At 38.7% G+C, this 25,205-nt stretch overlaps 1 long non-coding RNA gene and 1 pseudogene across 3 annotated transcripts; one reads left to right on the forward strand and one right to left on the reverse strand.

Moving 5' to 3' along the window:
* The first annotated feature begins 2,558 nt into the window (after positions 1 to 2,558).
* LOC130049968 (tripartite motif-containing protein 2-like) lies at positions 2,559 to 5,118 on the forward strand (annotated as a pseudogene).
* Positions 5,112 to 22,090, reverse strand: LOC130049970 (uncharacterized). Of its 3 annotated transcripts, XR_008798312.1 has the most exons (8): positions 21,760 to 22,090; positions 20,212 to 20,321; positions 18,252 to 18,360; positions 17,201 to 17,251; positions 16,894 to 17,044; positions 13,112 to 13,221; positions 9,131 to 9,236; positions 5,112 to 5,267 (listed from the first exon to the last, which is right to left on the reverse strand). It is a non-coding gene; the product is annotated as an uncharacterized LOC130049970 (long non-coding RNA). The 3 variants fall into 3 exon arrangements; XR_008798313.1 differs by lacking the exon at positions 20,212 to 20,321 and having other exon boundaries at positions 21,760 to 22,088; XR_008798314.1 differs by lacking the exons at positions 20,212 to 20,321; positions 21,760 to 22,090 and adding an exon at positions 19,579 to 19,686.
* Between the last annotated feature and the right edge of the window lie 3,115 nt (positions 22,091 to 25,205).

The following is a 25,205-nucleotide window of genomic DNA, read 5'->3' on the forward strand; positions in this document are numbered from 1 at the left end:
TGGTGCAAAATTGAAAAGGGTGATACATGCATATTCTCAATTGATAGTATCTTAAATTCAAAATACTGAGTAGACAATATCTTCCTAGATGTATGTCAAGAGTGGATTGACCATGTGACCTAAAACTTAATAAGGGTCATCTGCTCCTTATGTTGTACCGCTGTACCAAGTTTGGTGTCAATCAAGCAAATCATTCTTAAAATATAGGATATAATATATTACAATGTCCAGTTCAATCCCTGGCCTTTGACCTTGTGACCTCAAAATCAATAGGGGTAATCTTCTCCTGAAGATACACCAGTGTACTAAATCTGATGTCTGTCAATCAAAGGATTCTCAAGAAATTGAGCTGACAGTATATTCCTATGTCCAGTTTGACCCTTAACCTTTGACCGCATGGCTTCAAAATCAAATAGGGTCGTCTTCTCCTCAAGATGTACCAGGTTTAATGTCTGTCAAGCAAAGGGTTCTCAAGATATTGAGCGGACAGTATATTCCTAAACTATTTATGAAATAAAACGCAAACACGCAATATAGGATAAGCTCGCATGCGCGAGTACAACAGCAGTTTAATCCTACACGTGTAAATGTACATAGATATCCGGAGGTTCATTGTTCCACTCAACTCAATCTACAACAGAAAAAAGAGTAATAATACAAAAACATGTAACGTATTTCATGTCATTTCCTCACTAGAGGGCGCCTGATACAAAAACATGTAACGTATTTCATGTCATATCCTCACTAGAGGACGCGTGATGCAAGCTTCACTCACACTTCACACATACACAGGTAATTTACCTATTGTTTATCTGTACACAGGTAAGTTTTCTATTTACAGGGAATAGATGATATTAAGTGAAAGCTTGAGTGACGAGCCCTCTGGTACATGTAAGACAATTATTTCATTAAGCAATGTAATCTGATTCACTGATAAGAAAAATAGCTGGCGTGTGGATTCAAATTGTTGAATTTTAAAGCAAACTTTGTGTGCCATTAAAACGACAGGAACACTTCAATCCCGGATATATGGTTTCAGATCATTTTTTATGAACTTTATGTTTACATTTCCGAAATCAAAGTCGCATATCATTTCACCCCCACCCCCCAGTCCGTGAGGATCCTAGATAGAATATATCCCTAGTACCCCTTGCTTGTCGTAAGAGGTGATTAAATGAAGCGGTCATTCGGATATGACCGGAAAAACTGAGGCCCCGTATCACAGCAAAGATCCCTCCCTTTTCAAAGGCCAAAGCTCCGAGCATAGGCCCAAATTCCGCAGCCCTTTGTCGGCAATGGTAATATTTCTATACTATACGCCTGAAAATTTCTCGAGAGGGACGCCTACACAATACCCCCCCTCCCCCACCCCCCACCCCCACAACCAACACTAGGTGAAAGGTGAAGACAACGAACAGTGATCAATCTCATAACTACTATACAAGCAATACAAAATTGAAAATAGAGAGATGTGCAAACACGGATCCCTGGATATACCAGAGATGGAATCGGGTACCTAGGAGGAGTAAGCATCCCCTGTTGACCGGTCACATCCGCCGTCAGCCTCATATCCCGAGTTATCCGTAGTCAAAATTAGTGTGCCAAGAACGGCCTAACAATCGGTATAAAACAAGTCAGACAGCATTTAAACCCAATGTATTATAGCTCTACACATGCGAGAATCTCCTAAAGTCTGTAAAATTCTGATTAGCGTGTTCAGTTTATTGTCAGTATACACAAAAGTTTGTAAACTTCTTCTTGCCGTGTTAAATTCATTGTTAGTATACAGAAAAGTCTGCTTAATATATAGGTAGTGATTGTTTCTTAACTAAGCGCTCAATGGGACTTTGTTTATTTCTGTGAAAGTCACACGTCTCTCACATACATGTAAGTTTGTTTGGAATTTTACACGAGATAATAACGAGAAGAAATTTACAACGTCGCGCCAGTATAGTCTTTGGCACGATAAACAACCCTCAATGTAAACTAGTCTTTGGCACGATAAACAACCCTCAATGTAAACTAATCTTTGGCACGATAAACAGCCCTCAATGTAAACTAGTCTTTGGCACGGTAAACAACCCTCAATGCAAACTAGTCTTTGGCACGATAAACAACCCTCAATGCAAACTAGTCTTTGGCACGATAAACAACCCTCAATGTAAACTAGTCTTTGGCACGATAAACAACCCTCAATGTAAACTACTCTTTGGCACAATAAACAACCCTCAATGCAAACTACTCTTTGGCACCAAAAACCCCCTCAATGTTACGTCCGTAAGTACTTCACCTAAATCAGGAGTTGTCTCTATATAGAACGCTGTCCAAACTGAGACAGTAGTAGTGATTACTATATGACCCCCCCCCCCCCCCCCCCCCCCCACAGAGATATTGATATTGCGAAGTATTTTTGTACACGGACTATAATGAAGGTATTTATACATACATTGAAACAATTCTATCTTCTGACGTCAATGTTGACATCGCTACCCAGTATGATCTAGGTCAAAACAAACTTTAAAACTCTATTTAAATAGATAGTGTATACAGGCTGACGCACCGCACAAATATTTAATCACAGGACTAGACGGAAGGTCGATATAACAGGGAGGCCATGTTGGATTTTCAGGTGAGACAAACTTAATATTTATATTTGTGTGATCAATAAGATAGATCTGCTCATTTTTAAAATAATTTCACATAACTCTGAAGAGGGTGGGGGTGGGGAGGCTTATTCAAAATGCATAGACGTCTCTGATATAAATGATGGCAGTTTATACAACATACTGTAATTCTAGCTGGTCAAGTGTTTCAATATGTCAAACTCTTTAATTAAGATTCCCTATTTTAATTAACAGTGAACTCCTCATGTGACCCCGGACATCAGAAATGGACCCGTTCCGCAGAGCCCAGATTATCCTATTGTGTGACCTCTGTAAAACTGCCCACCTACAGAGTCACTGTGAACGTTGTGATATAAATCTATGCCAGACCTGTGTTGGGAAGCACCTCTCGGATTCGTCTATAAGACACAAAGTCGTGCCCTATAAATACAGAAAATCTCTTAACTACTCAACATGTCCAGACCACGCCGACGAACTCTGTAAACATTACTGTGAGAAATGTGACCTTCCTGTCTGTTCTACCTGCGTCTCCTCAAGTAAACATGAAGGTCACGATATATCAGATATTCTGGAAAAACTCTGCGCTAAAACAGAAAGTTTACAGAAAGATCTGGACGAACTCGAGACCAGAATTTACCCGCGATATGAAGAAATGGCCGCCGATGTCCACACTGAGAAAATCGAGTTAGAAACAAATTACGGAGAACTAACAACAATTGCCGATCAACAAGGAGAAGCCTTACACCGGGAGATCACCGCCATTGTCAACCAGCGGAAATCCGACATTCAGGAGATGAAAAACAAACACCTATCTACCCTGAATAAAAATACAGAAGAAATCACACAAAAAATTACTGAACTCAAACAGATCATGTCCGACTTGAAATCAATCCTAAAATCAAATGACGTCTCCTTAACCTCTACTTACAAATCTAGGACTTCCGAATTTAGAACATTACCGCCTAAAGTCCGAGTTACAGTACCCAGTTTGTCTGCTCAGAAAATAAACAAAGATCAGCTCAATGAAATGTTTGGTTCTCTGTCGCCATTATCCATTAACACAGAACATGGCGACACAATCAAGTCAGCAGAAGCTGTATCGTCTCCTCCAGTCAAACCACTGCTTGATGAGCCGCGCGTCACCGCCACCATAGACACTGGGTATAACTATCTACACAGTGTTAGCTGTCTGAGTGAAGATCAAGTCTGGACACGCGGGGATAACGAAACCATGAATCTGTTCAACCTCCAGAGTGAACTACTGACATCAATACAAACCAAGTCGGGGAACGTACCAACAGACATAGCAGTGACACGGGACGGAGATCTTGTTTATACTGACTATAATGATAACACTATAAACTTAATAAAGAATAAACAGATACAGACCGTGATCACACTACAGGGGTGGAGACCTCTCTCTGTCTGCTGTACCGCGGCTAACGATCTCCTGGTTATCATGCACAGTGAAGATAGAAAACAATCCAAAGTCGTGCGTTACTCCGGCTCCACAGAGAAACAAAGCATTCAGTTTGATGATCAGGGTCGTCCTCTCTACACATCTGGTGATTACACTAAATACCTCAGTGAGAACAAGAACCTGGATATCTGTGTGGCTGACTATAGTGCAGTAGTGGTGGTCAATCAGTCAGGAAAACTCCGATTTAGATACACTGGTCATCCCTCTAATACCAAGCAATCATTTTATCCACACGGCATCACTACAGACAGCCAGAGTCACATCCTGACAGCAGACTTTAACAATAACCGTATCCACATCCTAGATCAGGACGGACAGTTCCTCCGTTACATTCACTGTCATTTAGAGTCTCCATCAGGTTTATGTGTGGACATCAGAGACAACCTCTTTGTGGTTGAGTGTTACACTGCTAAAGTGAAGAAAATCCAATATCTATAAACACAGTGTTAATTACACAGCTCTACAGTGTTAATTACACATCTAAAAACCCTGTTCATTACACATCTAAACACAGTGTTAATTGCATCTTTGTGTTGATTACAGCTGCTTGTTGATTACAGCCCTGTGTTAATTACAGCCCCATGTTAATTACAGCCCAGAGTTAATTACAGCCCTGTGTCTGTGATGTGTAATTAGCATGTACTTGTGTTTGTGAGTTTAACTGATAGAACATTAGTCTCTCACTGCTGTTTAGTAATTATATCTTACAATATCTGTATTATTATATCTAATCTTAGTATACTAATTAATAATTAGATTGTGTTACTAGTTAATTATCTATATACAATTAGACACATGTTAATCATGAAATGTAAATAAAGGTCAATCAGTTCTTGTGATGTATTAAGTCACTTTGTCAGTATTTTGTGTGTAGCCTTGAATTATAGTACATCTATACATGTACACATATACTTGTTTGTGTGTGATAAACTACTAATTATTCTGTTTGTTAATTATGTATTTCAATATGTGTTTGATTTTACAATGTATATATTAGATAAACATGATACAGAGTTCAGTCTTACATTATTACTGAGTACTTACTTAGATTTGTAGTACTGTAACAGAGAGTGACCCCAAACGTCCAGTCTTCATCACAGATCTTCAGATTCAAGGTCACAGTCTTCTGTTGACCATCAATAACATCACAACACTCCACAGTCCTACAAAACACAAAGTGTAATTATATCTAACTGTATTGTCAACAATTGTCTGTATCTCAGAACTTAATTATCTTACAAAATGTCCAGTCTATTACAGTGTGGTATATTTACATGTTTATATATATGTAAATGTAACAGGAAGGAAAAACTCGTGGTTCAACTGGAAATCAAATCCGAGACCCCTGTATTACTAATGAGGTGTTCTAACTATTGATCTACAGTGACCGGTCTATCAGAGACCCCTGTATTACTAGTCAGGTGTTCTAACTATTGAGCTACAGTGACCGGTCTATCAGAGACCTGTGTATTACTAATCAGGTGTTCTAACTATTGAGGTACAGTGACCGGTCTATCAGAGACCCCTGTATTACTAATCAGGTGTTCTAACTATTGAGCTACAGTGACCGGTCTATCAGAGACCCGTGTATTACTAATCAGGTGCTCTAACTATTGAGCTACAGTGACCGGTCTATCAGAGACCCGTGTATTACTAATCAGGTGTTCTAACTTTTGAGCTACAGTGACCGGTCTAACAGAGACCCCTGTATTACTAATCAGGTGTTCTAACTATTGAGCTACAGTGACCGGTCTAACAGAGACCCCTGTATTACTAATCAGGTGCTCTAACTATTGAGCTACAGTGACCGGTCTAACAGAGACCCCTGTATTACTAATCAGGTGTTCTAACTATTGAGCTACAGTGACCGGTGTATCAGAGACCCCTGTATTACTAATCAGGTGCTCTAACTATTGAGCTACAGTGACCGGTGTATCAGAGACCCCTGTATTACTAATCAGGTGCTTTAACTATTGAGCTACCGTGTCCGGTCTACCTGAGATTCATGTATTACTAGTATGGTGCTCTAACTATTGAGCTACAGTGACCGGTCTGTCCGAGACGCCTGTATTACTAGTCAGGTGTTCTAACTATTGAGCTACAGTGACCGGTCTATCAGAGACCCGTGTATTACTAGTCAGATTTTCTAACCACGGAGCTATCCAGATCGATATCCATGGTTCATCTTAACATCAGCTTATGGATAGGTCAATAGTTAGAGCACATGATTTGTAATACAGGGGTCTCTGAAAAACTGGTCACCTAACTAGTAATACAGGGGTCTCTGAAAAACTGGGCACCTAACTAGTAATACAGGGGTCTCAGATAGACCGGTCACGGTAGCTCAATGGTTAGAACACCTGACTAGTAATACAGGGGTCTCAGATAGACGGTCATGGTAGCTCAATGGTTAAAGCAACTGACTAGTAATATAGGGGTCTTGGATAGACTGGCCATGGTAGATCAATGGTAAGAGCACCTGACTAGTACAACAGGGGTCTCTGATAGACCGCTCACGGTAGTTCAATTGTTAGATCACTTGACTAGTAATAGAGGGGTCTCTGATAGACCGGTCATGGTAGCTCAATGGTTAGAGCACCTGACTAGTAATACAACGGTCTCTAATAGACCGGTCTCGGTAGCTCAGTGGTTAGAGCCCCTGACTAGTAGTACAGGGATCTCTGATAGACCGGTCATGGTAGCTCAATGGTTAGAGCACCTGACTAGTAATACAACGGTCTCTAATAGACCGGTCTCGGTAGCTCAGTGGTTAGAGCCCCTGACTAGAAATACAGGGGTCTCTGATAGACCGGACACGGTAGCTCAATGTTTAGAGCACCTGACTAGTAATACAAGGGTCTCCCATAGACCGGTCACGGTAGCTCAATGGTTAAAGCAACTGACTAGTAATACAGGGGTCTCTGATAGACCAGTCATGGTAGCTCAATTGTTAGAGCACCTGACTAGTACAACAGGGGTCTCTGATAGACCGGTCATGGTAGCTCAATGGTTAGATCACCTGACTTGTACAACATGGGTCTCTGATAGACCGGTCATGGTAGCTCAATTGTTATATCACCTGACTAGTAGTACAGGGATCTCTGATAGACCGGTCATGGTAGCTCAATGGTTAGAGCACCTTAATAGTAATACAAGGGTGTACGATAGACTAATCATGGTAGCTCAATGATTAGAGCACCTGACTAGTACAACAGGGGTCTCCGATAGACCGGTAATGGTAGCTCAATGCTGAAAGCAACTGACTAGTAATACAGGGGTCTCTGATAGACCAGTCATGGTAGCTCAATGGTTAGAGCACCTGACTAGTAATACTGGGATCTCAGATAGACCGGTCATGGTAGCTCAATAGCTTTTTTTTTGGTAGCTCAATAGTTAAAACACCTGACTCACACAGGGGTCTAGGATAAACCGGTCACAGTAGCTCAATGACTGGAGCATGTGACTAGTAATACAGGGGTTTCTGATAAACCAGTCATGGTAGCTCAATGGTTAAAGCAACAGACTAGTAATGCAGGGGTCTCTGATACACTGGTCATGGTAGCTCAATGGTTAGAGCCCCTGACTAGTACAACAGGAGTCCCTGATAGACCGGTCATGGTAGCTCAATGGATAGAGCACCTGACTAGTAATACAAGGGTCTCCGATAGATCGGTCACGGTAGCTCAATGGTTAAAGCAACTGACTAGTACAACAGGGGTCTCTGATAGACCGGTCATGTGGTAGCTTTATGGTTAGAACACCTGACTAGTAATACAAGGGTCTCCGAAAGATCGGTCACGGTAGCTCAATGGTTAAAGCAACTGACTAGTAATACAGGGGTCTCTAATACACCGGTCAAGGTAGCTCAATGACTGGAGCACGTGACTAGTAATACAGGGGTTTTGGATAGACCCGTCATGGTTGTTCAATGGTTAGAGCACCTGACTAATGAAAGAAAGTAAAAGTGATCAAGTTCACATACCCCACGCTCCAACATTGCTTAACAATCTCTCACATAATGAATGGTAATGCTATGCATTGCTGCAAGAACAGCACAGACGGGCTCAAAATTCAAAAGGGGCATAACTCCAAGAAAAATAATTGAATCAGAATTTTCTGGGAATATGCACATCTACACAGTGTGTCCTTATTAACTACAAATTTTCATCAAATTCTGTTAAGCGATCTCTGAGGAATTGTACTGACAACAACAGGACAGAAGGACTCAAAATTCTAAGTTCAAAAGGGACAATCAGACACTGCACGAAAAGTTGCGTTTAATATAAAATTAAACACCAATTATACCCAAATTAAATGTCAAATTTAAACGTAAAATACACATTTAATAGAAAATTAAATGTCAAATTTACTTTGCGTTTCCAGTGGCGTATAATTTTCCGTAAACGCCGAAATTTAATGACGTTTAATGTCGATTTATGAAATATAATATCTGTAAACGCCAAATTTTATGCAGTGCAGAATTTCCTGGGAATATGCACATCTACACAGCATGTTTCTATTAACTACAAAGATTCACGAAATGATGTTGAGTGTTCTCAGAGGAGTTCCGCTGACAAGAAAGGTTCAATAGCACTTAAGAAGATGTCATTTAAGTGTTTTACACACCAATACTATATAACATGTTTGGCATCGCCCTGAGGTCAGAACCCCTACCCCAGGGATCATGAAATTTACAATTTTGATAGAGGCTTTCCTGCTCTACATCCCTATGCATTTAGTTTTTCTTACACATGCATAGTCGTAAAGAAGATTTATTGAAAATTGGTCAAATTTGGGCAGTTTTTGCCCCGCCCCTAAAGCCACAGGAGTCCAGGAATTCTGAAATTTACAATTTATTTCCCCGTTGTCTTGAAGATGTTAACACACCTAACACGACAGGCAACACATGACAACGGATGCAGACCAATTGCAATAGGTCATCTGAGTTTCATCAAAAATATTAATGCTATATTACATATGCCCTGGCCATTTCATGGAACATTTACATGTAATTCCATTAACAAACCTGGCATTTTGAACACCAGTAGAGCTATCCAGGTCCTGCAATATATGTCAGAGTCTCGGGAAAATTATCCTCATCAATCAACAGCACGTCTCCAGTAACCGCTACCCTACAATATTTATTCTCACATTAAATATTGGTTAACCACAAACTGATCCTTTACACCATTATATCATGCTTTTAGATCACAAATTTATACTCAAAAGATCGATACAATGATACTGAATGTATCAAAATGAGACCAAACCAGTGCACATCTGTGAATACCGAGTCCTACAAGTTCTATGAAAGCTCTATCTTAAATAGTTCAGGAGATAACAAGAGGTACTGTGATCAATGCTCACTAAGAATATCCTCGGCTTACCCCAATCTCCCAAAAGGGTGTTCCATGCGATGAAAAAAGCCGTTAAAGAATTTAAATGGAAACCATATTGCTACTTCGATGTCCAGTGCACTTGACCTTTGACCTTTTGACCCCAAAATTGATAGGAAACATCTTCATTCCATGGGTAGTCCATATGTATGATATGGTGACTGTAGATGGAATGGATAACGCTTTAGAGCCCGGAAACCATATTGCTACTTCAATGTCCAGTGCGCGTGACCTTTGACCTTTTGACCCCAAAATCGATAGGGAACATCTTCATTCCATGGGTAGTCCATATGTATGATATGGTGACTGTAGGTGGAAAGGATAACACTTTAGAGCCCAGAAACCATATTGCTACTTCAATGTCCAATGCGCTTGACCTGTGACCTTTTGACCCCAAAATCGATAGGGAACATCTTCATCCCATGGGTAGTCCATATGTATGACATGGTGACTGTAGGTGGAAAGGATAACGCTTTTAAGCCCGGAAACCATATTGCTACTTCGATGTCCAGTGCGCTTGACCTTTTGACCCCAAAATCCATAGGGAACATCTTCATCCCATGGGTAGTCCATATGTATGACATGGTGACTGTAGGTGGAAAGGATAACGCTTTTAAGCCCGGAAACCATATTGCTACTTCGATGTCCAGTGCGCTTGACCTGTGACCTTTTGACCCCAAAATCGATAGGGAACATCTTCATCCCATGGGTAGTCCATATATATATGGTGACGGTCGGTGGAAAGGATAATGCTTTAGAGCCCAGAAACCATTGCGTCTACAGACGGACAGACAGACAGACGGACAACCCGATTCCAGTATACCCCCCCCCCCCCCCCCCCCACAACTTGTTGCGGGGGGTATAATGAAGAGGTCAGATTCTTATTAAAAGTAGATTTAGGTCATAAGTTCAAACACTAAAGCAAAGTCTTGCCATAAAAATCTATACACAAAATATAAAAGCTTTTTCCTTAAATAGTTTAGAAGATATTAACTAGGCCATTTTTTGGGGAAAGTAGGTGGAGGTCAAAAGATCAAATGTGATTGTACCACAAGGTCATCTTGTCAACAAGAAAACCTATAAACAAAATATGAAAGCCCTACCTTGAATACTATTGAAAATATTTGGTAGGTTACATTTTCTTGAAATAAGGTCAAATTTCAAGGTCACAAAGTCAAAGGTTATAGTATGAAAAAATAGGTTTTGTCATAAAAATTTAAATACAAAATATGTTGAGGAGATATTGAATAGGTCAGAATGATCAAACTCCCAGGTCAAGGTCAAACTTCACAAAATAAGGTCTTTCCATAAAGAATCTATATACAAACAAGAGGCCCTTGGGCCACATCGCTCACCTGAGTCACGTTGGTTCACATCAGAAGACTTTCCATATATTTGCATGTAAACCCGTAGTCCCTATTATGGCGCCAACCTACCCCTGGAGGCCATGGTTTTTGCAAACTTGAATCTACAATATGTCATGTAAATTTGAACTTCTTTGGCCCACTAGTTCTTGAGAAGAAGATTTTTAAAGATTTTTCCTATATATTTGTATGTAAAAATTTGATCCCCCCCTTGTGGCCCCATCCTACCCCCATGGGCCATGATTTGAACAAACTTCAATCTGCACTATGTCAGAAATCTTTCATGTAAATATCAGCTTTTCTGGCTCAGTGGTTCTTGAGAAGAAGATTTTTAAAGATTTTCCGTATATATTTGTATGTAAAACTTTGATCCCCTATTGTGGCCCCATCCTACCCCAGGGGGCCATGATTTGAACAAACTTAACTCTACACTATGTTAAGAAGCTTTCATGTAAATATCAGCTTTTCTAGCTCAGTGGTTCTTGGGCAGACGATTTTTAAAGATTGTCCCTATATATTTGTATGTAAAACTTTGATTCCCTATTGTGGCAACATCCAACCCCCAAGGGCAATGATTTTAACAAACTTGAATCTGCACTATATCAGGAAGATTTCATGTAAATATCAGCTTTTCTGGCTCAGTGGTTCTTGAGAAGATTTTTAAAGATTGTCCCTATATATTGTTTTTCCGATAAATTTGTATATAAAACTTTGATCCCCCCTCGTAGCCCCATCAAACCCCTGGGGGCCATGATTTTAACAATTTAGAATCTGCACTATATCAGAAAGCTTTCATATAAATCTCAGCTTTTCTGGTTCAGTGGTTCTTGAGAAGAAGATTTTTAAAGATTGTTCCTATATATTTGTATGTAAAACTTTGACCCCCTATTGTGGCCCCATCCGACCCCCGGGGGGCCATGATCTTAGCAATTTATAATCTGCACTATATCAGGAAGCTTTCATATAAATCTCAGCTTTTCTGGCTCAGTGGTTCTTGAGAAGTTGATTTTAAAAGATTTTTCCTATAAATTTGTATGTAAAACTTTTATGCCCCCCTTGAGGCCCCATTCAATCTCCGGGGTCCATGATTATGAATAAACAGTAGAAAATTACAGTGTTATTTATAATTGTATGTTTATACTTGTTAATCAATTAGTTTCCAACATTCTAAGGGGAGGGGGGGGGGGGTCTTAGTGAAAACTATTTGAATTTAGTTTTTTGTGAAACATTGAACATTTGATCTCGCCCCTTACTTGCGTGATATGTGATCAAAGGCTATTCAACAAGAGGCTCATGGGCCTCATCGCTCATCCGAGTCACCTTGGCCCATGATTTTTACAAACTTTAATCTGCATTATGTCAGGAAACTTTCATGTAAATTTGTACTTTCCTGGCACAGGGGTTCATGAGAAGAAGATTTTCAAAAACTGTACCTATATATTCGCATGTAAAACTTTGATCCCCTATTGTGGCCCTACCCTACTCCTGTGGGTTTTGGTTTGAACAAAATGAAATTTGCACTGTTAGAAAGCTTTGATGTAAATTTCAACTCTTCTAGCCCAGTGATTCTTGAGAAGAACTTTTTAAACAACCCCACCCTATTTTAGCATTTTAGTGATCATTTCCTTTGAAGGGGGCATGACCCTTCATTTGAACAAACTTAAATGATCTTCACCCAAGGATGCTTTTTCCCCGAGTTTCGTTTGAAATTGGCCAGTGGTTCTGGAGAGGAAGTCAAAAATGTAAAAAGTTTACCGACGGATAGACAGATGACAGACAACAGGCGATCAGAATCAGGTGAGCTAAAGCAGTTGAAATAAGCAATTTTTCCTTCTGTAAAGTACATGTTCTGAGTGTCCTTGACTTTTCAAAAATGACCTTGAACCAAACGTCCCGTCCCAAGAACTATTGCTGAACAATTTCTGATGAATGGTTTAGGAGACAGGAATCAAAAACTGTTGAAATAAGGAACTTTTATTTTCTGAGTGACCTTGGCCTTTCCACAATGACCTTGAGAGACTTTGGTCCACAAGTCCTTACCTGAGCATTTGTGATCAATTTCTGATCAAAAGTTTAGGAGATATGAGGTGGAACAGACATGACAGAGAATATATTAATGCTCCTCAATTTTTTTTGGGATCATAAAAGTTTACATAAGAAAGGACGGATGGACTACAGATAAGGGGAGATAAAAAAAGCTCACATGAGCTTAGATTTCAAGTGAACTAAAAAGGAAAACAAAATTACCAGCTCCATACAAAAGGCTATCTCCAAAAATGGATCAGATCTGATGGTAAGAGAACTGCTTTCTGCTTCTGCTCCATCAGCAGGGTGTCAACATCTTAAGGTCCAGAAAGCTGAAAAACCAAAGTAGCATTGAGTGCTGGAATCACCAGAAATCAGACAGGCAAGTAAAATTGTCTGCAGGTTGAAAATGCTCAGTAAATTTTTTGAAGAGAATTTTGTCAAGCGACTTTGTTCTCCGTTTCATGATAGAATATGAATAAGGCCAACGATAAAAATTGTTGAGTTTCCGCTAATGTTCCAGAAAAAAATAGGGTAGGAAGGTAGGAAATAAATTATTTATTTTTTTTTAAATTTTATTTTTTCAAAGTATGCAAAAACATTGTAAACTCTAACAAGTGTAGTATAGGAAGGAGGAGAAAATCTTTGGCTGGACCGGGGATCGAACCTGGGACCCCTGCATTACTAGGCAGGTGCTCTAACCATTGAGCTATCCAGGCCAATATCCAGTCCGTAGAGCCCTAATTACTACATTCCTCCCTCCTTAAGATCAATTATAATTTTATAATTGTCTTTCAATATCAACCCAGGTTCTTTTTGCCCCTGACAGGCCAACCTGCACCATTAGGGGTGGTCAACGGTACCAAATGTAGTATGGGAAGGAGAAAATCTTTGGCTGGACCCCTGCATTTCTAGTCAGGTGCTCTAACCACTGAGCTATCCAGGCCGATATCCACGGTCCGTATAGCCCTAATTACTGCACAAGTTAAATGTTCTATTGAATTTTATACTTTCAAAATAAAATTTTGCTTAAATTGCATTGCAAGGTGAAGATAACGAACAGTGATCAATCTCATAACTCCTATAAGCAATACAAAATAGATAGTTGGGCAAACACGGACCCCTGGACACACCAGAGGTGGGATCAGGTGCCTAGGAGGAGTAAGCATCCCCTGTTGACCGGTCACACCCGCTGTGAGCCCCATATCCTTTCAATCATAACATTTCACCTGTTATTGGCTGAGGATTATTTCCAGATGTTTTATAAGAAACTATATTTTTCAATGAAACATATCTAGCATAAAACAACAAAAGTTAACTCCTCTATGCCACTATGCTCTACAAGTACCAGATATATTGTTTCTACATTTAGATTGGTTGTCATAGGAATACTTCTATTGGATATGTTTGACAGGAAAATAATGTGATGGTTTTGAAAAAATATATTAAATCATCACCAAAATATCAACATCATTAACATATTTTAAGTTTATTAATACATTTCTGAATGTATTTTCACAATCTAAATGGAACAAGGGTAGGAAGACAGTCTGGGCAGATCCCACTTATCCTAATGGGATCCAACTCTCTTCCAGCTAAAACTTTTTACCGGACATAAATTTTTATTTTAAAAACAATCTGCACATCTTTTTTTCCTCTCGGCTCTCACCAGCCATCAACAACTCGGATGCGCTCACTGCGTTATTTGCGACCGTTTTCATAGTGTTTTCAGTTAGAACTGCAGCAGAAACCAAGGATGTGCATACAAATTTGACAGACTGGACATTCATGTCTGTCACTCTGCATCATGACCTCCATATAAAACTAGGGTCCCCGTCTAATGCCCATTGAAATGATAGCATAAGACAGTGCATGGCTATAAATAGCCACCGTCTAAAAACAACATAGGAGTTGGCAATTTTAACAAAAGAAAGTCTTCTATGAAAACATGACACTTGGCAGAGTCTCTCGACCGTCTGTTAACTTCAATTGTTAAATCATCGTTGCGTGAGCACGCATAGAGGTACTAGCCACTGGGTCAACCATCATCCATGCTGTTAGTTAGAAACATTATCAATGTTGTTTAAACGCTTGACACAAAACCATGCAATTTTGTATATCATTAAAGCGTTTGAATGACTTCATCTCAATGTCTAACTAAACCGAAAACCAAGAACCGGGAATACATTTTTTCCGGGAAAATGACGATTTTTGTTTTAAATATCAAAAAAAAAATCTAGGGTCGGGGCTATAATTTAGGGTCAGTCGGGTTAGCGGAAACACAACACATTTTATCAGTGGCCTAAGAACTCTGCAACGCAGGGCATATGCTTCCTTAATGAATTTATACTAGCTTTTCTATGAAGTCCAGTAGTGACCTTGACCTTCAGGACCCCAAAATCAACGCATACAAATAATTTCAGATAAATTGTTAAAAACATACTTTATAACCTTAGAGTTTAATCCCAAAGAGGCCCTTAGGCCACATCACTCACCCGAGTTACCTTGCTCTTGGTCAGCTGTTTTGATTTTCAAATTTTTTTGTATTTTAAATCATTATTCCTATGAAATATGTTGACTCTATTTTGTTGCCCCACCTAGCCCCGAAGTTCACGACATAAAGCAAACTTAAATTCACACAACACAGGAATGCCTCAATACCATATGACTATTCTGTAAAACATTCAGGTCATTATACATGTATGTATACAAAATATGAAAGTTCTACCTAAACCGGTCAGTAGATCAAACTCTAATGTCAAGGTCACAAGGTGAAAAACTTTATGGCCATAAAAAAGAATGCAAATATGAGAGCCCCACTGCTCATTATTCAAAAGTTATGAGGAAGGTTAAAATTTCAGACAGACAGGACAAAAACAATTCCACCCCATCCTTAGTCAGGGTCATAAAAAAACCTTGTTTTCACACAACTTGGGGACATTTGCATTTGGATATGATTTAGTGTGGCCCTGCTCCTCTTGAAAAGTCTTTGTTTTAATAAATTTTCTGCATATTACCATATAAAACTCCGATTTCATATTGTGCCCCCACCCTACCCCTGGGGTCCTTGTGTTCAACTTCAATTTGAATTAAATGCAGCTACTTGCATATTAATAGTGAGTGCAGTGCTCTGGCTCATGCTGCAAGCTCCAATGACTAAAGAGCACAGAATAATCCGAGCTAAATCTGAACCTATAACTGAGGATCATCCCAGAAGTCCCTTGTCAAAAATGGCGGAGATCTCGAAAAGTCACACTTTGGACTATATGAATTTCTTTGAAAGGATATGTTAAGATTCCTACAGAGACTTTAAGAATTGGGCGATATTCAGAGAGGAGTGGTTTTCTGAGGGGCCGATTTGGAGAAGTTTCACTGTATAATTTCCCCTTTCAAGTTGACACGCTGCTTCATTTGAACAAACATGAATCCCCTTTTCCCAAGAATGTTTTGTGGCAAGATAAAAATCCTTCCCTGCTCAAAGGCCATAAGCGCCGAGCATAGACCTAAATTTTGCAGCCCTTCGCCGGAACTGATGATGTCTCCATGAGTGAAATTTTGTTGAGAGGGGTGTTTAACGAATCGATATACAATTGACAGACGGCGATAACGAACGGGCAGATCAATAGCAAACGATCACCTGAGTGACTAAGGTGACCTAACAATGCATTCCTGGTGAGTCAGGTACATAGAATATACTGGTAATATAAAGAGAAGATAACGAACAGTGATCATGCAATTTTTATAAATTCCACAGAGTATACAAAATTAAGAGAAGGACAATTTATACTTATAGGTATATATTATAATTGTAAGTAAACTGAGGCAATACATGTGGTTATGTCTCTAACTAGTAACCGTAGCCAAATTCAAAGAATTCAAATAGCATTATAACTCTAAACTTAGATGATTTGAAAGTTCTGTATTGTAATTCATCTAGTCTAAGGGAGATAACTGTAATATCTGCTTTCATGCTCTCTACAGTCTGAACTTATATAATTGAATACTTCTCTTGAATCTTCTTTGGAAAATTCCCATGGATTACTACATCTCAGCAAGATCACAGTTATATTTATTAAAGCGTTCAGCCTCTACCAGCACTCCAGCAGGTAATGATGGGCTGAGGAAAAGTCATATATCCAGCATCAACCACTGTCTCTACAAATATCCAGCAATATATTATGAATTAAAACTTCAGAATGTAAATGAGGCTGATATGAGTCACAAATATTGCCAGCTAGTGAACGTCAAGACCATCAGGAAAAATGAGTCTCCACGTACCACCCTTGTTTAGAGCAATAGGTAACCACTGACCTGGACAGTGCTGCTGGTCAAGCGGCAGATTCCATCTACCAGGGCGGGCTTCTGAAAAAAAAAACAACCATTGACACCTGTCACTAGTCCAAGAGCATAAAAATGAGTTCAACAAGAGGCCCAAGGGCCACATCGCTCACCTGAGTCACCTTGGCTCACATTTAAAGATTTTCCCTATATATTTGTATGCAAAACTTTGATCCCCCTTGTGACCCCATCCTACCCCTGCGGCTATGATTTGATCAAACTGAAATCTGAAATATATATCAGAAAGTTTTCAGGTAAATATCAGCTTTTTTGGCTCAGTGGTCCTTGAGAAGATTTTTAAAGATTTTTCTATATATTGGCATTTAAAAATTTGATCCCCTATTGTAGCCCCATCCAACCCCCGGGGGCCTTGATTTTAACTAACTTGAATCTGTATTACATGTATATCAGGAAGCTTTGAAGTACATCTCAGCTTTTCTGGCTCAGTGGTTCTTGAGAGGAAGATTTTGAAAGATTTATCCTATATATTTGTATGTAAAACTTTGACCCCCTATTGTGGCCCCATCCAACCACCGGGGGGCCATGCTTTGAACAAACTTGAATCTGCATTATGTCAGGAAGCTTTCATGTCAATCTCAGCTTTTCTGGACCAGTGGTTCTTGAGAAGAAAATTTTTAAATGACCCCACCCTATTTTTGCATTTTTGTGATTGTCTTCCCTTGGAAAGGGACATGGCCCTTCATTTGAACAAACTTGAAAGCCCTTCACCTAAGGATGCCTTTGTGGCAAGTTTGGTTGAAATTGGCCTAGCGGTTCTTGAGAAGAAGTCGAAAATGTGAAAAGTTTACGACGACGACAGACAACGAACAAAATTTGATCAGAAAAGCTTACTTGAGCCTTTGGCTCAGGTGAGCTGAAAAGCATCAAGTCTAGGTCCCCATTTTTGCCAAAAAATACATGCAACATAAAACAAAACCTGTATATACATGTATAACAATAATATCTGTATTTTAATTACTTATAAAGAGTCAGACTTCTGAATCCTGTTTGTAATTCTACTTACCATCAACTGTTTAAAGGCCGATTCTGAATACCCGTAATTTCAGTTGGATTGTAGGAATGCGGTAAATTGAGTACTGCTGCCTGCCGACTGACCAGACTTCAGTCACCACCTATAGGGGAAAAAAAACTCACATGATTAATGAACATATTTGATATATATTTTCAATAGTATGTTCCTATTGCGATTAAAGAGCTTGAAATATTAGAATAATGAACTGCGTTTCATCTACTACCTCTAGATATGCATATGCCCTACCATGGAACAAGATCCCGATGAATGTAAAAACATAACAATATAAACAAGAGGCCCAGTGGCCACATCGCTCACCTGAGCCACATTGGCTCTGCTGTTGTTCAGGGTCAACACCAAAGTATAACAAGGTTTTGCCATAAACATGATAAAGAATTCATATTCAAAACAGTGCTCCAAGTCACATCTACTATCAGGTCGCAAAATGGCCACCTAGAAAAATTTCTGGTCGCCATTTTCATATTTCTAGTCGCCATGTTCAAAATTTCTACTCGACATGGTAAAAGATTTTGTAAATAAGGTCTACAAGTTTTTTTTTTTAATTTGAATATCTTTCAAGAAAAAAATCAACACCCATGTATGCGATTTGTTTGTTTTATTTTTAAACTGAATAGAAATGTGCTGTGAAACATGCTGGATGCTAACAAGTCAAGTATTTACTCTGGCAAAAGTTGTATTGCATTGGGCCATCCTGTATATTTTACAGTACGCTTCTGGGGAAGAAAACCTAGCGTTCCAAACAAGGATTTACTTTAAAGTCCTCAACTAGAAAACTGACACGGTCAGCAAGGGCCCCGCCGAGGGTTATTAGAGGAAAGTGACATCTGTATTTGATATAGCAATGTTTGGGGCTGGTATATATGTTAGAATTAATAATATATAAAGATACATTGGAATGCCAATTTGTGAAAAAGGAATCATGAAGCATATTTTTGAGAGACTTATGCAATTTAAATTACTTCTGTTTGACACACTCATGACATCCACTCAAACACAACAGAGTGCAACAAAATCCCATTGTAATAGGGGACACAAAATGGATAACTGGTACAAAATATGTTACATACTATTCGAAAAGGATTATGAATTTGACATATTGATGTCTTGGAAAAGGAAATTCTGACATCGGGGCTCTAAGCGTTTTCAAACACATTGTCATTTGATAAAAGTGTTCTACATTTTTAAAAACAGAGATTAATATGTCTTTACATACATAGGTGAGAAAGTTTCCATTATTCCTAGCCGAGACATACCATGTATGCGCAAAAAATGCATAAGCAAATATCAAAATACTCACATAGAAAATGTGGACGAAGCGCAGCGAAACACGCCATTTCGAGATTTTCACCGACGAAAGCTCGGTAACAGTAATGAATAAGGTACACTCATTTTGTATCTATTTTGTGACTTTCTTTATCAAAAGGAACAGTTCTCTATGTCCTCTATGCAACCGGATATAAGAAATTTTATTTCGTATTCCGATCCCGATCGAAAGTTGTTGACTGGGAATGACGTGTTTTAATTCAGTATACATGTAACATCAAGCATTTTTTATATTACATTAAAAAAAACCAAATATATACACATACACAAAATTTGAAAACTGTACGATAAAAACTGTTTGAGTTATCGTGTCACAAAGAAAGTGTTGACGGACAGACAGACGGACGGACGGTCAAACGGACGAACAATGTGATTACTATAGGGCTTCCCGCATTTCATGCGGGGCCCTAATAAGTGGGCCTTCACTGCTTATGCAAATAAGAGCTTCTACTTTTGTTGGATATTTTACTGAACAATCAGTACCAGCATCAATAAGAACACTACATCCCGAGTTTGTAATTGTCTGTGAAAATTAGCTGCAACAGTTGCCTCGCTCGACTTACTGCTAATAATGCAGTCACGGACAAGACGTGTATCTTACTGTTACCGTGAATAGTCACAGTTCCACATTTAAAAGATGTACACCAGGTCGTGGTGAAATCGGACAATGGGTGTCCAGAAATGGTGGACGTTGCTGGCTGATTGGCCTCACAAATTCTGAAAAACATTTTGCAATCTCTATATGAACCATGAAAATGCCTTATCAAGACTGAGGTTCTTCCTTTACTTTTGCATTTTTCTTTAGACACAGAGTGATTAAGAAAAATAATAAAAACGCAAAAAAATTGATGGAATTCGGCTGGATCAAAAACATTATTTCTTAAATCTTTTTTTTTTTCACGTCTAAAAATTAGAACTACTTATAAATCTATTCCCTTGGCTCGTCCGGTAATGCAAACCATGATGACCCCCCCCCCCCCCCCCCCCCCCCCAACTGATAACCAGCCATGTCACTTCATGACTGAAAAATCATTAATTATAATTCTAGTTTTGTGAATAAATTTCAATGTATCCTTACAAAAACAGTGGAGAGGGTCTCAAATATGTTGCAATTTATTCAATATTATTTGAGAGTGCTGAAATATTTCATCATTGTGTTACAACTAGGATTATGTACAATATTATAAATTTTGTTAAAATTTTTTCTTCTAAAGCATGCCATTGCTACAAGGAGATTTTTATATGAATTTCATTTTTAAAAATCAAATAGGTGTGTATTAGTGACTTGGAAAGATAGAAAGTAGAAATAAGGAAAGTAGCCTCTATTTTTGAGGGCATACAGTTCAGAACAAGTCGCGGGTCAAAGGTTAAGTAAGTCACCGTGAAGGCGGCAGAAATAAAATGTATAGGTATAAAAAATATTTCAATCCCATTCATGTATACATACGTTTTATGTTTTAATGACTTGATATAAAACCATGGGAGAAAACTAGAATGGGCTGTTTCTGCTGCCTAATTTTAGTCATATACTGAGTATTTGGCAAATATATATTGTTTAAATTAAACCTGACCAAAGCATGAACATTACAAAATATGTACATACCTACGTAGCTGCGCTCGTTCAAACGGTAGCACCGTCAACATATTATTGATTATCGCACTTGAAACAACAGATGCATTGCTCGACTGCCCCTGATACAATTCTACAAACATACAGTTTACCAGAGGACGGATCATCTAGGGACGAATCAACTGTAGGACGGATAAACCTGACACCGGATGGTCTGACATGGATGCAATTCGAGGAGTTCCGATTGACATGGATGGCATTCAACCGTCCGAATTTACTCTTACTTTACTCTCACATAAGGCTGTGAATATTTAGGCTTTAATGATTAATTTGTTTTGAAGTTTTCTTTTTTCTATTTAAGTAACAAAAACGCTGACCGGTAAATATTTCTTCAAAACAGTCAATTTCATCTATTCACAGGTGACCCCCCATAACATCACTGCATACAATATTTTCCGTTCCATTTTCTGTTCCGCGTTTTAGCAACACCCATGAAATTTGAAAAACCCGTCTGTCCTGAATATTTCTTTCATGGAACTCAGGCTAAACCAAATAACCAGAGGAATCTAAATAAATGGTACCTACGTGTCATAGTACTGTACCCGACAGTCATTTTCGCTAAGTATCCGCAAATATAAGCTTTCTGTCTGATCACGCTGATTCGGCATCCATCTTCGTTTTCGCCGCAAGTGTCTTCTGCTTCATCAAGAAAGACAACTCTTGTTTTAGCAATCGTACATTCTCGAGTCTTTCCGGCAAGTGAAATACAACACATTCATATTCCCGAGCTTACGGAATGACCCGAGAAGTTCCTTTCAAGATTTTTTTTTTTTTTTTTTTTTTTTTTTTTGGTGGCGGATCAAGAAAATTTTGCAACCAAAGAGAAGGAAGGGGAGATCTTTTTATATGTCCCCCCCCCCCCCCCCCAACTACCATAACCAAAGGGGGGTTGGGGTACACGTACTCCCGTATCTTTTAGATCTGCAAACGTAAATTCTAAAAAATCTAAATTAAACTTTGGCTATAACATCTAAATATAAATTGAAAAAAAATGTCAGCGTACATTTTCATTCTTGACACCCCTCCCCCATTTTTACTCACCCATGGCGTGACTCCATTGTGCAACATGATTTCAGGTTTGCTCCTATATATGTGTAATCTTCAATATATTTTCAAAATTTCTACAATAGCGGATCTGGACCTTTTTTTTAAATGAGAGAGATGCAACCCAAGTGTGTACCTTTTTCTCCTACCCCCCCCCCCCCCCCCCCCTTCCCCATGTAAACGTGGAGATCCCAAAATGGCAAAAATGGACTGTTTAAAAAACAAACATAGGCGCATGCCTATAAACAAAATTGATATGTTTTTTTTAAATCAAGACCCGCTACCCCCCCCCCCCTCCCCTCCCCATCCACCCCGTCCCGCTAGATCCGCCACTGCTGTACAACAATATGCGATCAAGAGAGTAATTCATTCACTTTTTTTGTATAGAAATATAATCAAGTGGCGTAGCGACCTTTACACAACAGCCCAAATGAATACACAGAATTATTATTCTTCATCTTTTATAGATCCCTTTTGTTTTTTATAATTTTAATGTCAAACTTCATACTATCAATTCAAAGCAATATCAAATCATTTTAAAAAAGTTAAACCAAAACTCAAGAAAGTTTCTGAGGTCAGTATAATTCAATTTGTGGGGAAAAAAAAGAAAGATTTCATACAGAAAATTGAGACGGACTGTTTGCTTTTCGTTCAAGGTAATTTGATCAATAATTATCTAAATTATGTTGCTAAAAGTAGAATGAGATTTTTATTTTCTAATTGCCTCGATATTATTCATTTTTTTTTTTTTTATTCATATTTACTTTCTTTTGGATATGACCTTAAAAACGGAGGTCCCACGTCGCGGCAGGCATTGGCACGCTAACGAACCCTCACTGTTACGACCCTGAGCGCTAAGTATAGGTCTAAATTTGTGGTACTTCACGTACAGCTGGTGACATCTCAAAAGGAGTGAAGAATTCTCGACCGAAAATTCATGTTCCCGGCCTTTTCCGGAAAGACCCGAGAAGTTGTTATTGCTTTCAAGATATAAGATACAGATTTTAAAAGAACTTTTTGTACCAAACAAAGTGAGAGAAAATAGAAAACCCCGAAATGTGTATCAGAATATTTTCAGTTAAAGGATTACCCCCCCCCCCCTCCCTCCTATACAGGGGCGGATCCGAAACATTTACCAAGGGAGGGACGCGACACTATATTGCACTTTTTCCGCCAATGAAGTTTCCTTTTAAAAACAATATCTGCTTTTTAAAACCAACCAAAAGGAGAGGGGTTAAACCCCTGGTCCGTTATTTCCCGCCCCTCTAGATCCGCGACTGATGAGCAGCAATACGCGATCAAGAGAGTGATCTATTCAGGTTTTGTAAGTGACATAATGACCTTTACGCAACAACACAAACGGAGAAAATTCTTTTTTTTTTCTTTCTTGTTTAAATCGGAATTTCCTTACTTTAAAGGTCAAGTGTAATAAAAATAGATTTGAAAATAAAGTTTATAATTCATTAAAACCCGTTTTGAAAAGTTTATTGATGTGCTTATTTTTTTTTTTTTTTTTATCCAGGTAAATGAGCAAAATACCTATTCAAAAATCGTTGTTTAAAGAAACGAATGAAGGAATTGTCGCCCTTTCTTATTACGTCATTTGAGACAATTGTAGTTGTTTACCAGGCCCGTACCGAGGGGGGTGGGGGGTGCGGGGGGTGCAAACGCACCCCCCCCCCCCTCCCTGTGAAAACCATTAAGCACTATTAAAGTCGACTGTGTAAATCATCAAGCACTATTAAAGTCAAATATTTTCTAAAATCCCTAGCTTTTACTTTCACAGTAAGAAATATCACGAAATAAATTCAATACATATTGCCTATGCGATGACCAATTTTAGTATGTTTCCCCTTTCATATTTATGAGTATCAAATAAGTAAATAAAAAGCAAAAATTGCATCCATGATAGAGCATTTTTACCCATATTTTTCTCTATTTCGCTTCTGCTTCCGGGGGGCTTCGACCCCCAGGACCCCCCACTGGGCTTCGCCCTGGACCCGCTTGGGGGCCTTAAGCGGCCCTCAAACCGCTCGCCGTAAATTTATGCACCCCCCATTGAAAAAGTCTGGGTACGGGCCTGTTTTCGCTTGTATATCATTGTTTTAATTTCTGTGAGAAATTGCCAGTTTTAGCAACACCGTGGATAATGACGGTGAAATACCGTAGATACACTTGAGTTTAGGGATTCAACCTTTTATGTTTGTACCTGCACCCGTTTCGAAACCATCAGATAGTAATTAATATGTCTATGTTCGACAAATATCTCATCGGAATCTCAGTTAAAATTATTTACCGGGACAGTCCATAGAAAATTGGGAATGATATTGGAAAAAATGTTTTATCAAAAGATAACCTTTGTATTTTACACAATCTAGGCTAATCAAAATCAGACTTCATAGATACTCGCCGTATACTCTATTGTAGCGATTGTGAGCGTATTTTAGGATCTGATTTTAACTAGATTGACTCTCACGTTTGTATTTTTTATGGGATTTACTAGTATGAGATTGATCAGATTCAGATTCAAATGTGTTTAGCTAGATATATATTTAATTGAAAAATGCCTTTTTGAAGAAAAAAAACAAAAACAAAAAAAACTTGTGCACAATGTTATTTGTAAGCCCCCCCCCCCCCCCCCCCCCCTTGTTAAAACATCTACATGTAGATACAATATCATAAAATGTAAATTAGGCCTATTAGTGTGTGTAATTTCTTCACAACACACGTCAAATGCGAAATTGAAATATTACGGCACAAAGTTGTGAAATTTTGCCTTAATTATCCATGATATATTAATTAATATAGCACTTAAAAGCAATTAGGAAAAGGAAAAACTTGTACTTGTTTGCATAATGATCTTGGAAAAAAAGCTTTGGAAATTGGACTGACCTCGCAATAAATAAGGTTTTATCAAAATGGGTTTT

This window comes from Ostrea edulis, chromosome 9 (assembly GCF_947568905.1).
Source record: "Ostrea edulis chromosome 9, xbOstEdul1.1, whole genome shotgun sequence".
In the NCBI taxonomy this organism is placed as follows: Eukaryota; Metazoa; Mollusca; class Bivalvia; order Ostreida; family Ostreidae; genus Ostrea; species Ostrea edulis.